The 14023-nt window shown below is 45.7% G+C and overlaps 1 protein-coding gene across 3 annotated transcripts in view; it reads right to left on the reverse strand.

Annotated features, from left to right (window-relative positions):
* The window catches only part of LRRC3C (leucine rich repeat containing 3C), a 227798-nt gene that overhangs the window by 40840 nt on the left and 172935 nt on the right, over positions 1-14023 (reverse strand). The gene's annotated exons all lie outside the window — the stretch shown is intronic.

Raw genomic sequence — 14023 nt, forward strand, 5'->3', positions numbered from 1 at the left:
TACGTGGTGGCTAGGGAGGCATCTCTGGTTAAACATAAAATTTGAGCATTAGAGTGTAGCGGACCAGGAGGTATAGCAGACCAGGAGGTCAGACCAGGAGGTCATATAACAGACCAGGAGGTCTAGGTACAAAGAAGTCCGCTATAGAGACAAGGCACAACACCAAGAAGGGTTGGTGCAACACCCATATAGGTCATAAAAGCTCAGGCTGAAGGAATTCGCAGCTGCTGAATGTCGATTCCACTGGTCGCTCCGTACATAAGATTAGTTGCTTATGTACTGAACGATTGTACCGCACGTAATTGTGTGCATTAGTTAGTAACCTGACTAGTACCATTTGTGTACGAACCCGGTCATAAACGCTATTTGTACATTCTAACGTGATTTGTGTAATTTTTTATTTTCTCAAAAAGGGAAATTCGCTGGTCACTCAGGAATTATCCGACAACCCCACCTTTACTGGAAAGGGTTAATGCTCTTCGGATCACACTCACATGTTCCAGTAAACGAAGGTTAATAGGGGCCCTGGGTCGAGTACGCCAGCACTATATCAGTGTGTGGGCATATTGGTCGGCGTGGGCGAGTGAGTGAGGTGCTCGGTAAACTTCACCGTCAACCTATCTTTGAATACTTTGGTTTTTTGTAAGGGTTCGCTGAAGACCCTGATATAAAGGTCAGAGGTAGAGCAAGCAACACCTGCAAATTATGGGGGCCAGTTGTTCAGGAAGGGGGCGATCAACCTCGGTTCGGGTTGATTCTGTAAACCGACCAGTCGGGTCGGCAAGGTATGTAATGTGTGAAAAATACGGAAGACACACAGAAATTTTATGTGATGAATGGGAGAAAATGACTGTACATGACGGGGAGAAATTCCCAAGAGTAGGCAGCTTCAGCCCAGAAGTGTTGCAAAATTTAAGGAGAAGGATATGTCTCATTAAATCAGCAAAGAGACGAATCAAACATTATGATTATTTGCAGTTATGGCAACAGGAGGGTGAAATACAGAGAGGATTGGCTCAGGCGGCGGGATCTGGCCCTATCAGGAAACTGATAGCCACGGCCCCACCGCCACCATACATATCAGGAGAGAAATTGGTTGCGGAGAATGACGCATCAGGGGGTAACAAACAGGCACTTAGCAACTGTATAAATGTTAAGGATAATGTTAATAAGTTAACCCATGCAAGTATTAACCCGTGCAAGTTGTACCCTGTTTTGAACTTTCCCCAGGAGTGTGATCAAGAGGACGAATCGGCAACAATATCGGCGCTCTCTCTAGCAGCCACTATATCAGAAACAACAGTAGGCACGGCCCAACCCATAAGATTAGTAACAAAGCCCCCTAGCGGAGGGACAGGTGAGGTCGTATCAACGGGTAAGTACGGCACCATACACTATGCTGAAACCATTTCACCACAGACTGTAGAATCTACACAGAATGATGTTGTTAAACTTGCTCCCGTGAGGGTAATAGCAGTCCCAAATGGGAAAACGGACACTACAGGAGTCACTCCTATCAGGAACATTGCCATGTACAGCCCGTTTTCCCGAATGGAATTAAGAACCATAGTGTCTGAATTCCCTGATCCTAGAAAAGACTTAGTTGCTAGCCAAAAATACATCAGAGACCTAGGAAACACTTTAGAGCCCAATAACAAAGATTGGCAGATATTGCTGAGGGCTTGTTTACCCTCCAATGTCGACGCAGCTCAATTTTTAGCTGACTGTGGATTGGATCAGGATGTACCTCTTACAGATGTGTACAACAAAGATAACGTAAAAAGAATAAATTTACAGTTAAAGGAGTATTTTCCAGCTGTGGCCAAATGGAATAGAATTTTTTCCATTAAACAAAAAGAGACAGAAACAGCTGCTGATTATTTTCACCGGGCATTATTAGAAATGGCAAAGTACACTGGCATAGAGGACATTAGGACCAATGCAAACCATCAAGAAGTAGCAGTATCTGTGCTAATGGATGGTTTAAAAGAGGCATTAAAGACCAGGGTACAGACCACACAACCATGTTGGCGAGGTCTGTCGGTGGCTACTTTGAGAGAGGCTGCTATTGATCATGACCGGAATATCACCAGACACAGGGAGTCACAAGGTGATAAGTTAATGTCAGTAAGTATACAGGCCCTGACCACAAAACAGCCTGTGTTTATATCACCAAACCCTGTGGGTAAGTCAAATGTGGTAACATGTTATTTTTGTCATAAACAGGGACACATAGCACGAGACTGTAGAGCGAAAAATTCGCAAAGATCATACCAACCCCCTAGACAACGACACGACACACGACATTGGGAGCAAGGTCCGCAGAGACGGAGTTATGAGCCACATACAGGGGAAACAAAAAGATACCCCCCGAACAGAGACTGGCACGCCTCTGGTAGTTCCCAGCTAACTCCCTCACAAGTAGTTGCTGCCAGCGGGATTCAGGGAGGTCACCATACCCAATAGGGGTGTGGCCATACCTGTAATCTCCAGCCAGTAAAATTGATTGCAAATCTTGGAAGTGAACCCGAGATTGCAATAGATGTAGCTGGTAAAACATTAAACTTTCTTGTAGATACGGGGGCGGCCAAATCAGTGATAAATTCGACAGTGGGCATGAGAACCACTGGTAAGACAATTCCAGCCATAGGAGTAACGGGAGTAGTCCAGCACTACCCTGTTAGCAAACCAGCCGAGATTACAATAGGGCCTTTACATACCAAGCATTCCTTTTTGCTGGCTGCATCGGCACCGACTAATCTCCTGGGAAGAGACTTATTGTGTAAAATGGGGTGCGTCATTTATTGTACTCCTGAAGGTGTATTCTTGGACATACCTGAGAATCACGCTCAGGAAGTGCGAGACATGTTAGACTCCCCATCAAAATTAATGTCACATACCATTATGACAAGTAGGACTCCATCCCAAGTAGAAGAAATGACATCCCAGATACCAGAGTCACTTTGGACTAAAGATGGACAGGACACTGGATTAATGGCGAACGTAGCTCCGGTAGTTGTACAAGTAAAAGATGGTAGGATAGCTCCAAAAATCCCACAGTACCCTCTGAAGCCAGAGGTGGAGTTAGGAGTGTATCCCGTAATAGAGCGCTTGCTACAACAGGGCATTCTGGTAAGAACGTCCAGCACTGCCAATAGTCCCATCTTCCCTGTTAAAAAGAGTGGGGGGAGGGGTTACAGGCTAGTGCAGGATCTAAGGGGGATTAACAAAATAGTTGAGAGTCAGTTCCCCGTAGTGCCAAATCCAGCTGTCATCCTTATGCAAATCCCTCCCACTGCGAAATTTTTCACTGTTATTGACCTCTGCTCCGCCTTCTTTTCGGTACCTCTGCACCCTGACAGCCAATACTTGTTTGCATTCACATACAGAGGAGTCCAATACACATGGACTCGATTACCACAAGGTTTCATAGACAGTCCAAGTATATTTTCCCAGGCTTTGCATGATTGTTTACAGTCTTTCCAACCAGAGAGTGGATCAGTATTAATACAGTACGTGGATGATCTACTACTGTGTTCTGATTCAGTGGAAGCATCCCTGAAAGATACGAAACAGCTCCTGTTTCATCTTTCAGACACAGGACACAAGGTTTCCAAAGACAAGTTACAATTATGCCAAACTAAGGTAAAATATTTGGGACACTGTCTAACACAAGGACTGAGACACCTGACTGCTGATAGAATTCAAGCAATTAGAGACATGACTCTGCCACAAACCCAGCAACAGATCAGAACATTTTTAGGAATGTGTGGGTATTGCCGTAACTGGATCCCAGGATTTTCCATTCTAGCGTTACCTTTGCAGGAGATGGTCTCCTCAAACAAACCTGATCGGATTTCGCATACAGACGAGTCCGAGATGGCATTTGAGAGACTTAAACAGTGCCTAACGCAGGCACCAGCATTAGGTATGCCAGACTATGGGAAACCCTTTGAGCTGTACGGAACAGAAAGTGCTGGTTGCGCGGCAGGCGTCCTAACCTAAAAGCACGGTGATGCCAGCAGGCCGGTAGCATACTACAGCGCTCAGCTAGATACGGTAGCGCGATCCCTCCCCACATGCTTGCGAAGCGTTGCTGCGATAGCATTGCTAGTAACGAAAAGCGAAGATGTAGTGCTAGGTCACAACCTCACAATTCATACACCACATGCAGTGTCAGCCTTGCTAAATTCTGCCCAAACCAGGCACGTCTCATCAGCGCGGTTTACAAGATGGGAATTGGCACTAATGGCCCCCGTAAACATCACCATAAGGAGATGCAGTGCATTAAATCCTGCAACATATCTCCCAGGTGTGCCTGGACAGGCACAAAGGGTGGAGGATGAGAGTGGTGGGGAAGGAGAATTTAATACAAAGGAGGACACACATGATTGTATGGAATATTTGACCCAAAATTTTACCGCAAGGCCTGACATCAGTGACAACCCACTGGAAGATGTAGATCTAACTTTCTACACGGACGGTAGTTGTCACAGACAGTCAGACTCGGGAGACTTGTGTACTGGATACGCAGTCGTAGATGACCAAGGCACCATAGAAGCAGAACCGCTAGGCCCACCTCACTCAGCCCAGGTTGCTGAACTGGTCGCCCTAACCAGAGCATGTGAATTGGCTAAGGGCAAATCAGCCAATATCTATACCGACTCTAGATACGCATTCGGGGTAGTCCATGATTTCGGAGCCCTATGGCGCCTCAGAAATTTCATGACGGCAGCTGGTACACCGGTAGCGCATGCAGCTTACATCAAAAGGCTTCTAACAGCGATACAGGAACCCGACAGAGTGGCTGTTATCAAGTGTAAAGCACACACATATAGTCAAGATCCAGTATCACTTGGTAACAGCCGAGCAGACGAAGCAGCTAAGTTAGCAGCTGGTACCCCCAGACAGACAGACACCACACAACTGATGGTATTTAATACCATCAACACACAGAAGTTGTGTGAAATGCAAAATTTGTGTTCCACACAGGAAAAGGCAGTCTGGAAGGCAAAGGGATATGGCCAGGAGTCCTCAGGACTCTGGACGGATGGACATGGTAAACCGGTGGCCCCCAGAGCATATCTTCCATGTTTAGCTGAGGCAGCTCACGGGCTGACTCATCTGGGCAAGGAAGGAATGTGCAAGTTGGTAAGAGCATATTGGTGCGCCCCAGGATTTTCATCTCATGCAAGTAAGAGAGCAATGTCATGCCTTACATGCTTGAGAAAGAATATCGGAAAGGCAATACCAACAGAACCATCTCATATCCCACCTACAGGCGGTCCTTTTCAGGTAATACAGATTGACTTTATTCAATTACCCCCTTGTCGAAATTTGAAATATGTACTTGTTTGTATAGATGTTTTTTCAAATTGGGTCGAAGCATTTCCTGCGGCCACAAATACCGCTATGTTTACTGCTAAGAAAATTGTGCAGGAATTTGTATGTAGATATGGTATCCCTAGAATTATCGAAAGTGATAGGGGTACCCATTTTACAGGTGATGTCTTTCAAGGAATGTGTAAGTTGATGGGAATTGATAGCAAGCTGCACACTCCATACCGTCCACAGGCGAGTGCGAAGGTGGAAAGAGTGAACAGCACTATTAAAAATAAACTGAGCAAAGTTATGGCAGAGACAGGATTGACATGGCCAGAAGCTTTACCCATTGTACTGTACAGCATCAGAACCACTCCCAGGTCCCCTCTTAATCTGTCTCCCTTCGAAATCTTGTTTGGTCGACAACCGCATGTTATGATTAACCCTCAGGATGATTTGAAGTGTAACAATGAAGTGACCGTAAAATACTTGATTAACATGAGTAAACAGCTAAGGAATCAAAATGATAATTTGAAGTTGGTGATTCCTGATTTACCAGATAGTAATTGTCATGACATTGAACCTGGGGATTATGTAATGATACGGAATTTTCTACGCTCAGGTTGCCTTATTGACAGATGGGAAGGACCATACCAAGTCTTATTGACTAGCACTACAGCATTGAAAGTTGCCGAGAGAGAGACTTGGGTTCATTCGTCCCATTGTAAGAAGGTTGCTGATCCAGAGAGGTCCCGTGATAAGGAACAGACGGTAGAGGAAGTGGTATCACTGGAGTGTCTGTTCCAGGAGGACTGAGGCGGCACCTGAGCATTGAAAATCACAAGATCAAAAGCAGTTGTCGATTCCCTGTTCCCTTTTATTGTTTTTCTCCACTTCCCATCCCCTCTCCCTCAATTATTTTTTCCCCCTTCTCATTCTTCTCCGTTTCCTCCTATAAGATGGACTTGCCCCAAGAGACTGTGATCCGGATTTTCCTGTTGACCATGATGTTGACCAGAGCAGTCTGTTCCGGCGAGAGTACCATGGAGGTCGAGAAAGGTTCTGGAATGGGTTCTGATGACAAAGATGGAGGCGTAGTTTTCCAAGAGCAACCTAATCAACAAGTAAAGGCGAGTATCAGAAAACGATCCGATAACATTGACAATAGAAGGAATTGTGAAGGATTGTTAGCTGAAGAAAACTGTATCTGTAGGCTCTGTGACAATGTGGTTGAGGATGGGTGCATTAAGAAATGCCAATCCAGTTTTAATATCCACATGGACCGGCACCCCTTGAGTGACTATCACTCCTTAGTGGGTAGTGTGTTAAATCAGACAGATTGTTGGGTATGCTCTCAAGTACCTCAAGGTCATAGCAAATCAGGACTAGTACCATTTCCTTTAACGATAGGGGAGGTACTTGAGCTAAAGGGTGGGAGACCGGTGGACAGGAGGTTTAATATCTCCAGTCCTCCTAGTTTGAAGCTCCACCAATATCATGTGGATAGATCCCTAATATGTTTTAACATTACCAATCCCCGAAAGCCGGGAAATTGGGAAGTGTCATGGAGTAACCAAACCATGACCTTTTCATATAGAGCAGATAGAATGCCGACAGATACAGAGCTTATACGCCACATAGCCAGTAGAGAAAAATCTTTCCGGTATAGGTATACCCTAGGAAGTAGGATTACGAGAGTTGGAGAGGTATCACCAGGATACTGCGCACATATCGTACAAACTGATACGTGTACTAAACAGATGGGAGCATTAGGGTTAGGAGATTTCACATGGAAGATGTGTAATATGGTTATGTCCTACTCCGTCCCATATGTTCTCCCCGATGATGCATATTTCATATGCGGGAGGAAGGCGTATAAGTGGCTTGCCCCAAACTCTGAAGGATTGTGTTATATTGGAAAAGTACTGCCTGAGGTAATGACTGTATCACATGCCAAAATGAAAGATATTCACCGTGTTGCCCAAGCTCCTTATACTCACACCCACTACGAGCACGTAGTTAAACGGCACCTGATAGAAAGAACAGAGCATCCGGCCTCTGACATGATCCATGAATCCACCGGGATTCAGTTTCTAATCGCGTTAGATATCACTCGCACCGCTAGAGGAGTGCTGAACTATAGATACATCTCTGCGCTTGCAAATTTGTTAGACAATATCACAGAAATGTATGATGACACGTTTAGGTATACTGGAAGAGAACTTCAAGCTTATAAAACAGAACTGGTCCAGCATAGAATGGTTCTTAATTATCTCACAGCAGTGACAGGCGGATATTGCGTCACACTGGCAACGCAGTACGGCGTGAAATGCTGCACATATATAACGAATAGTACCGAGGACCCAGTCGAGGTCATAGACCAAAAGATGGACGATATTCTCCAATTGAAGTGGGAATTTCGCAGGAGACACAATCTCACTCTTGCTGCTGTAGGTAATAAGCTGACTGGTTGGGTGTCATGGTTGAACCCGCGAAATTGGTTCTCTGGTTTAGGAGAATGGGCTCAAGGAGTCATAATGGATGTTGGGAAGTTTCTTCTATGTATCTTAGGTGTTGTCATATCCATTGGCTTGATATTTAGATGCGGTCAGGCTTTAATGAAGTGCAAACGAAGTACCAGGGTGATGAGTTTAAGGAGTGAAGAAATTGTAATTCCAATGGATTTGATTTATGACCCAAATGTAGAAACAATGATGTGATGAAAATGCGATTTCTACGGTCCGTTTCTTTCACCTGTTTTTCTGGTTTTTACAAGGTAAAAAGACCCACTTTTGACGAGGAATTTGATGATCCTGTATACAGACAACTGATGGATTAAAGAAGAAGTTTTGACAACCTTATACACAGATTTTTGATGAACAATGCCATAGACCCCCAGTTTCCCTAGAAATTTTAAAATTACGCTAGCCCAACACTTTTGTAAGCCTATGGACATTGACCAAGCTTTTTGCCCACACGCCTTTTGGCAAAAGCACAAAGAAGACTGCATTCAACAGACACCGAACAAGACTTCAACCGACAAATGTTCATTAACCTGACATAGAATACCACTGCATTTACCGTAATTATGTCTTTTCTTCATCTCTACAACCTTCAGGTAATTACACACATAGTCGATAGGGAATACAGGCACAGATATCAGCAATCACATATTCCCCCATTCATGTATCATCAACTAAAATGTGCTCCCCATTTTGTTGCAACCAAAATCCGAAAAGAGCTCGGTAAAGTTTGACAGCCCATCCACAGACCCGTACCACGGGATAAGAAGGAATTCAAATGTATACTTCGCAATACCTCGAAGCTTGATTTAAAACACGTACGGCATGATGATACATGACCCCCAAACACGGATTCATACACACATGCTTCTGCTATCTCACTAGGTCATACCCTCTTCACACCTTCTCCTCTCTCCTCCCTTACCCAACCATGGAAATGTATTAACCCCTGACATATATTTTTCTCATTTTGAAATGTTTTAGGAAGTGGCAGTTATTGTTGACTGCCAAAGGGTGGACTGTCAAAGTCAGAAAAATATCACTATGCACACTGCCATATTTGCACCTCATATGTGTCCCTGCTGCGCATGCGTGCGCTCTCCCGTGCGTGCGCATACTCGCTGTTGCGGGCACCCGCAGGCGCACGGTATGCGCATTTACGGTAGAGATTGTGTGCGTCTAGCGGGCGGCTCTTTCGTTACATATTTTCACCATATAATGTATTTTGTAGATTATGGTCCCTTTGATAGAATCTGAAAGTTTGGTTAATGTAGAATGTTCATGGACGGAGAAATCCCTCTTTGTTTGATACGAAGGGTCAGACAGGAGTAATACAGTGGTGTTTAGTATCCATCGGAAGAGTATTTAATTAGCAATATTCCGGTGTTGGTTTGAAGCGAATTAATCGCTCGTGCGAATAGTTATGGACATAAGAAGTTTATGTCCATTTATTATTATTTGCACTTACTTATCCATGCGGCGGGAAACCTAGTTTCCCACCCACCTGAGCAGTTGGAAATTGTCACAGCCCACCTGTATGAATCAACCTATGACCTTTTGTTATAATGCGAGGAGGAATTCCTGTGTCCAATGAACAATGAGATTGTAGGGACCATTGAATCGTATTGTGTGTGGGGCATAAATAGACAAGCCGATCACATCCAGCTCACTCTTCAACGGTTCTCATTGCTGATAATCGGGAGCTGGATGTCCAGAGGCGCATGCGATCGTTCCCCTTTGTGCGTAAGTTTTTCTCCGCAATCATATTGTATTTCTTGTTATTGTGGGCCATTTCTCTCTCTCTCTCTTCTCCCCTTTCTCTCTTAAATTTCCTGCAAACGTAATTGTATTATATTGTATTTCCTGTGTAGTTATCTGGTTAGTTAGTCTATGTTATATTGTAGTGTGTGACTTGTATTGTATTATTCTTTTTGCAAGTAATAACATTCATATAAGGCGTTAGACCCTAAGCACGGTATCTGTGTATTTCTTATAGTGTTAAGTATTCTCAGAGCGTCGGTGACGCTCGAACAGCTTTTAAGTTAATAAGGTTACACTGTGTTGCATCTACACCCTATCTCTACACTAAGGTTTTACTGCATATTACATTGTTTATGGTTTAGATATAAAGGTTTAACATTGTGAGCGTCTGCGCCGCTGGTGATCTCCTCGTGGTCCCGAGCGGCCGCTACGCTATAGCGAACCATTACGTTAGTCAGCAGCCAATAGCGTGCCTGCCTGTGATCTCTTGGCCGTGAGCGAACGTGACGCTTGAGCGTCTCGACCACGGCTAAGCGATTGTTACGCAACGTGCGTACCCTTACGGTACTCCATACGTGAATAGCGTACAGTGTTCTTAGACCTCATAAAGGGTGTTATATAAGATAAATATTTAGCTTTATCAATACTATGCTAGTAGTGCCTATAATGGCTGGCCACTCCTCTCTGGTCATGTGGCCACACCCCTTTCAGCATATAGCAACGCCCCTTAGTGGGCCCCTGTGATTGCATTTCCCTGGTGGGCCCTTCATGCCCCAGTCCGACACTGGGTAGGAGTACAGTTAAAATACTCACGGTGGGGGCGTGGCCTAGCTGCTGCTGTGAGTGGAAGTGTCTCAGCAGAGCTCCAGGATTTCGGGCACTTCTCTCCCTCCCTGCACATCCATCTCTGCTCCTTTCAGCCTGGTGCCCTCTCCCCCACTCCTGCTGCTGTGCACTGGCCGGTTGGTGAGGTCCACGGAATCGGGGAGCACTCCTGGAGGCCCCTGCAGATTGCGGCCTACCTTCTGCCCTGAAGCCGGGGACAACATTTTCAAGCCTACCCGGGCCGGACTTCCGGGACCCGGGAAAACGGGACGTGACTACACCGGACGGCTCCTACCTCTCCCTGCAGGCTCCTGGAGGGTCTCTGCGGGCTCCCAGAGGCCAAGGACCCGTGGGCCCTTGTGCTTTTACTCCTGTGTGCCTGGGATCCACCTCTGTCTCCAGCTGGGAAGGAGACATTCACAGCCAGCGCCCATTTTGGATTCTTCAGTCTGTGCCTCTCTGCAGCTTTGTCCCCTTCTGAGGCTGAAACTGAACTCTGAGCTGGACCAGGACTAGTGATATCTGCCTGGGGCTCTCCTCCAGCTTTTTCTACTACATCTCCCTGGGGGTGTATATTCCATTATGTGGTAGTACTGCCGATTCCTGCTGGAATCCCATGTACTGGATCTGTGAGTACCCCCTTGCTGGGATTTGTTGTGCCTCTCTCATATTTGTCGTTCCTCCCCGACCCTGCAAAGATCTCCTGCATGTAATAATGTTTGAATAGGGATGTGATCTGTCCTCTCTACGCCTCCACCCGGGGTTCTCATGCATACATAGTAGCTTCTGTTTGGAACCAGCATGCTACTCTGTCTCCAGGGCCTGTGACACATTGGCCTTCCAGTTTCACTCGTCTACTCCTTCTACTGCAGCTCTCTAACGATGCCCCCTAAAAAAATTAAGGACGCACTCCCGCCCCCGGTGGCTTTCTCTAATCAAAAAGGGGCTCGTATCTCCTCGTCTCCTGCCGGGAGCTCCATCCCATCGAGCCAACCTGACCGTCCTAAGGAGAGTTCTGGCCATTCCTTATCGGTCCCTGGGGTGTACTCTAATTCTACGGATCCTCTCATTGTCAAGACTCTGTGTCAAGTCCTTGCGGCTTTTAAATCTGAGCTCACTCAAGACCTCTCTCTGGCTATCCGTGAAGTTAAAGTGGAGCTAACTGCTTTAGGTGATTGCACAGACCATCTTGAACGTAAAATGGAGGAACTGGTGTCCTCTCATAATGACCTTATTTCGGCCCATGACCGACAACAAGCTGAGATGGAGACGTATAAAGACAAACTGGCGGATATAGAGGACAGGTCGCGGAGAAATATTAAAATCCGAGGTATCCCAGACTCTGTGTCCAATTCGGAACTTCTGGACTATGCTATGTCCCTCTTCCGCAAACTGCTACTTGGGGCGGACGACAGAGACCTTCTCATCTATCGCATTCACCGGCTTCCGAAACCACGGTCGGTTTCCGCCTCCTACACTCGGGATACCCTCCTCCGTGTTCACTTCTTCACGACCAAGGAACGGATAAAGCAAGCTGCCAGATCTGCGTCTGATTCGTATACGCTTGGAGGCATCAAATATTTCCTGACTTCTTGGCACTGACCATCTCTAAACGTAGAGCTCTGGCTCCTATCACGGAGGCACTACGTTCTCATGACATTAGATACAGATGGGACTTCCCAGTGAAATTGGTGATTTCCCATGAGAATTCCTCCTACGTAGTTGCCACTCTGGACGCTGGGGTTAAGCTGCTTAATGACTGGGACGTTTCGGTCAAAGTGCCCTCTACATTGAAACCTCGCCTGCCACTTACCCGTGAGTGGTCTGCGACCTGACTGAGTATTCAATGTTCCAATTAATGTAGTTCCTGGTTGATCTTCATGTTTGGTTGGGGACTCCGTCCCCCTTATAATGCATACCGGATACGTGAGTGTATCTGTTATATATGTGTATGCTTTTGGTTCCTTCATTTGCTGTTTATATTATTATGTGTACATGCATTTTCCTCTGATTCTATCTCTTATATCTTTCTTTTTCTTCTTACTGTACACATGAGGGTATCTCACTAGTCACTTACATTATTTGTTGATGTGCTTGTTGGTACCCTTATTGGTACTTGTAGTTTGGCTATACGTTATTGCTCCAGGTATACATGTGCCTTTTGTACCCGGGGTGGTGATACTACCACCACCTCCCCATACTTTTTCTACTGCATACCTTTCCCCTGCAGTAGCAATGCGGTCCCGATATAATGGGCCCTTTTGGTTTTTCCTGCCTGTCCTTTCCTCTTTTTTCCCCTTCAGGCGCAATGGAGTGGCTGTTCTTTCTCGGAACTCTGTTTCGTTTGAACTGCTGTCCCAGATAGCTGACAAGAATGGACGTTTCCTCATTCTAGTTGGAAAATTGGAGGATAAGTTGGTTACAATTGTATCTCTCTCTACGCTCCCAATTCTAACCAAGTCCCTTTCCTTAGAAAAGTTTGATCGACTATTGCGAGGGATCGCCAGGGTGCCCTGCTTATGTTGGGCGACTATAATTTAGTGCTTGATCCTAAATTAGATAGATCTCCTCGGTCTTCTCCCAGATGTCTGCGGCTCCGGCTGGCCTGTCACTAGCATTCCGTAATTTGCTGGCAGAATATGACCTGTATGACTTGTGGAGAGTTCAGAACCCAACTTCGAGAGATTATACGTATTTCTCTAAAGTGCACAATTCCTACTCTCGCATAGATCTTATTCTTTGTGATAAGTGGACTTTGCAGCACTCAGCACAGGTAGATGTTCTGCCTATTTCCTGGTCCGATCATGCTCCTCTCCTATGGTCTTGGAATATTTGCCACCAATTTACCCCCCCTCGGCCGTGGCGCCTATCTGCCCACCTGCTGTCAGACCCTATATCTAAAAAAGCGATTGATGATTGCATCTCCCTCTATATGGAAACTAATTCCCCCTCAGATACTTCTATCACGACTTTCTGGTTTGCCCTTAAGGCAGTTGTGCGAGGCACTGCGATCCAAGCCGGTGCTAGACTCAAACGACAAGCTATCCAACAACAACAAGACTTGGAATCTAAACTTAAGGAGGTTGAAGATAGGAATAAGCTCCACCCCTCTAGGGCCCTACGTAGGGAATTAAAGGATATCCGAGGCCAACTTCAGAAACTCCTTATGAGACCGACCCAGTTTGCTTTAAATAGGTTGAGACTGAAATTTTACCTGACTGGTAATAGACCGGGGAAAATGCTGGCTCGCAAGCTCCGTGCTCTCCAGGCTCGTAATAGGATTAGACATCTGATTTCTCCTCAGGGTGGTAAAGTGTCCAATCCATATGACATAGCGAATCAATTCGCTAGATATTATACCAAGCTGTACAACCTTTCTTCTGATCCCCTTACTTTTCAACCCACTCCCGATTCTATACAGTCCTTCCTAGCCGACGTCAAACTCCCCTCCCTTTCTGCGGAACAGCTCGAGACATTAAATGCCCCGTGGACCCCCTCTGAGGTAATTCAAGTAATGAAATCACTCCCGTATAATAAAGCCCCCGGTCCAGATGGCTTCATAAATTAATTTTATGTTTCTCTCTGTGATCAAC

Source organism: Pseudophryne corroboree, chromosome 3 (genome assembly GCF_028390025.1).
Source record: "Pseudophryne corroboree isolate aPseCor3 chromosome 3, aPseCor3.hap2, whole genome shotgun sequence".
NCBI lineage: Eukaryota > Metazoa > Chordata > Amphibia > Anura > Myobatrachidae > Pseudophryne > Pseudophryne corroboree.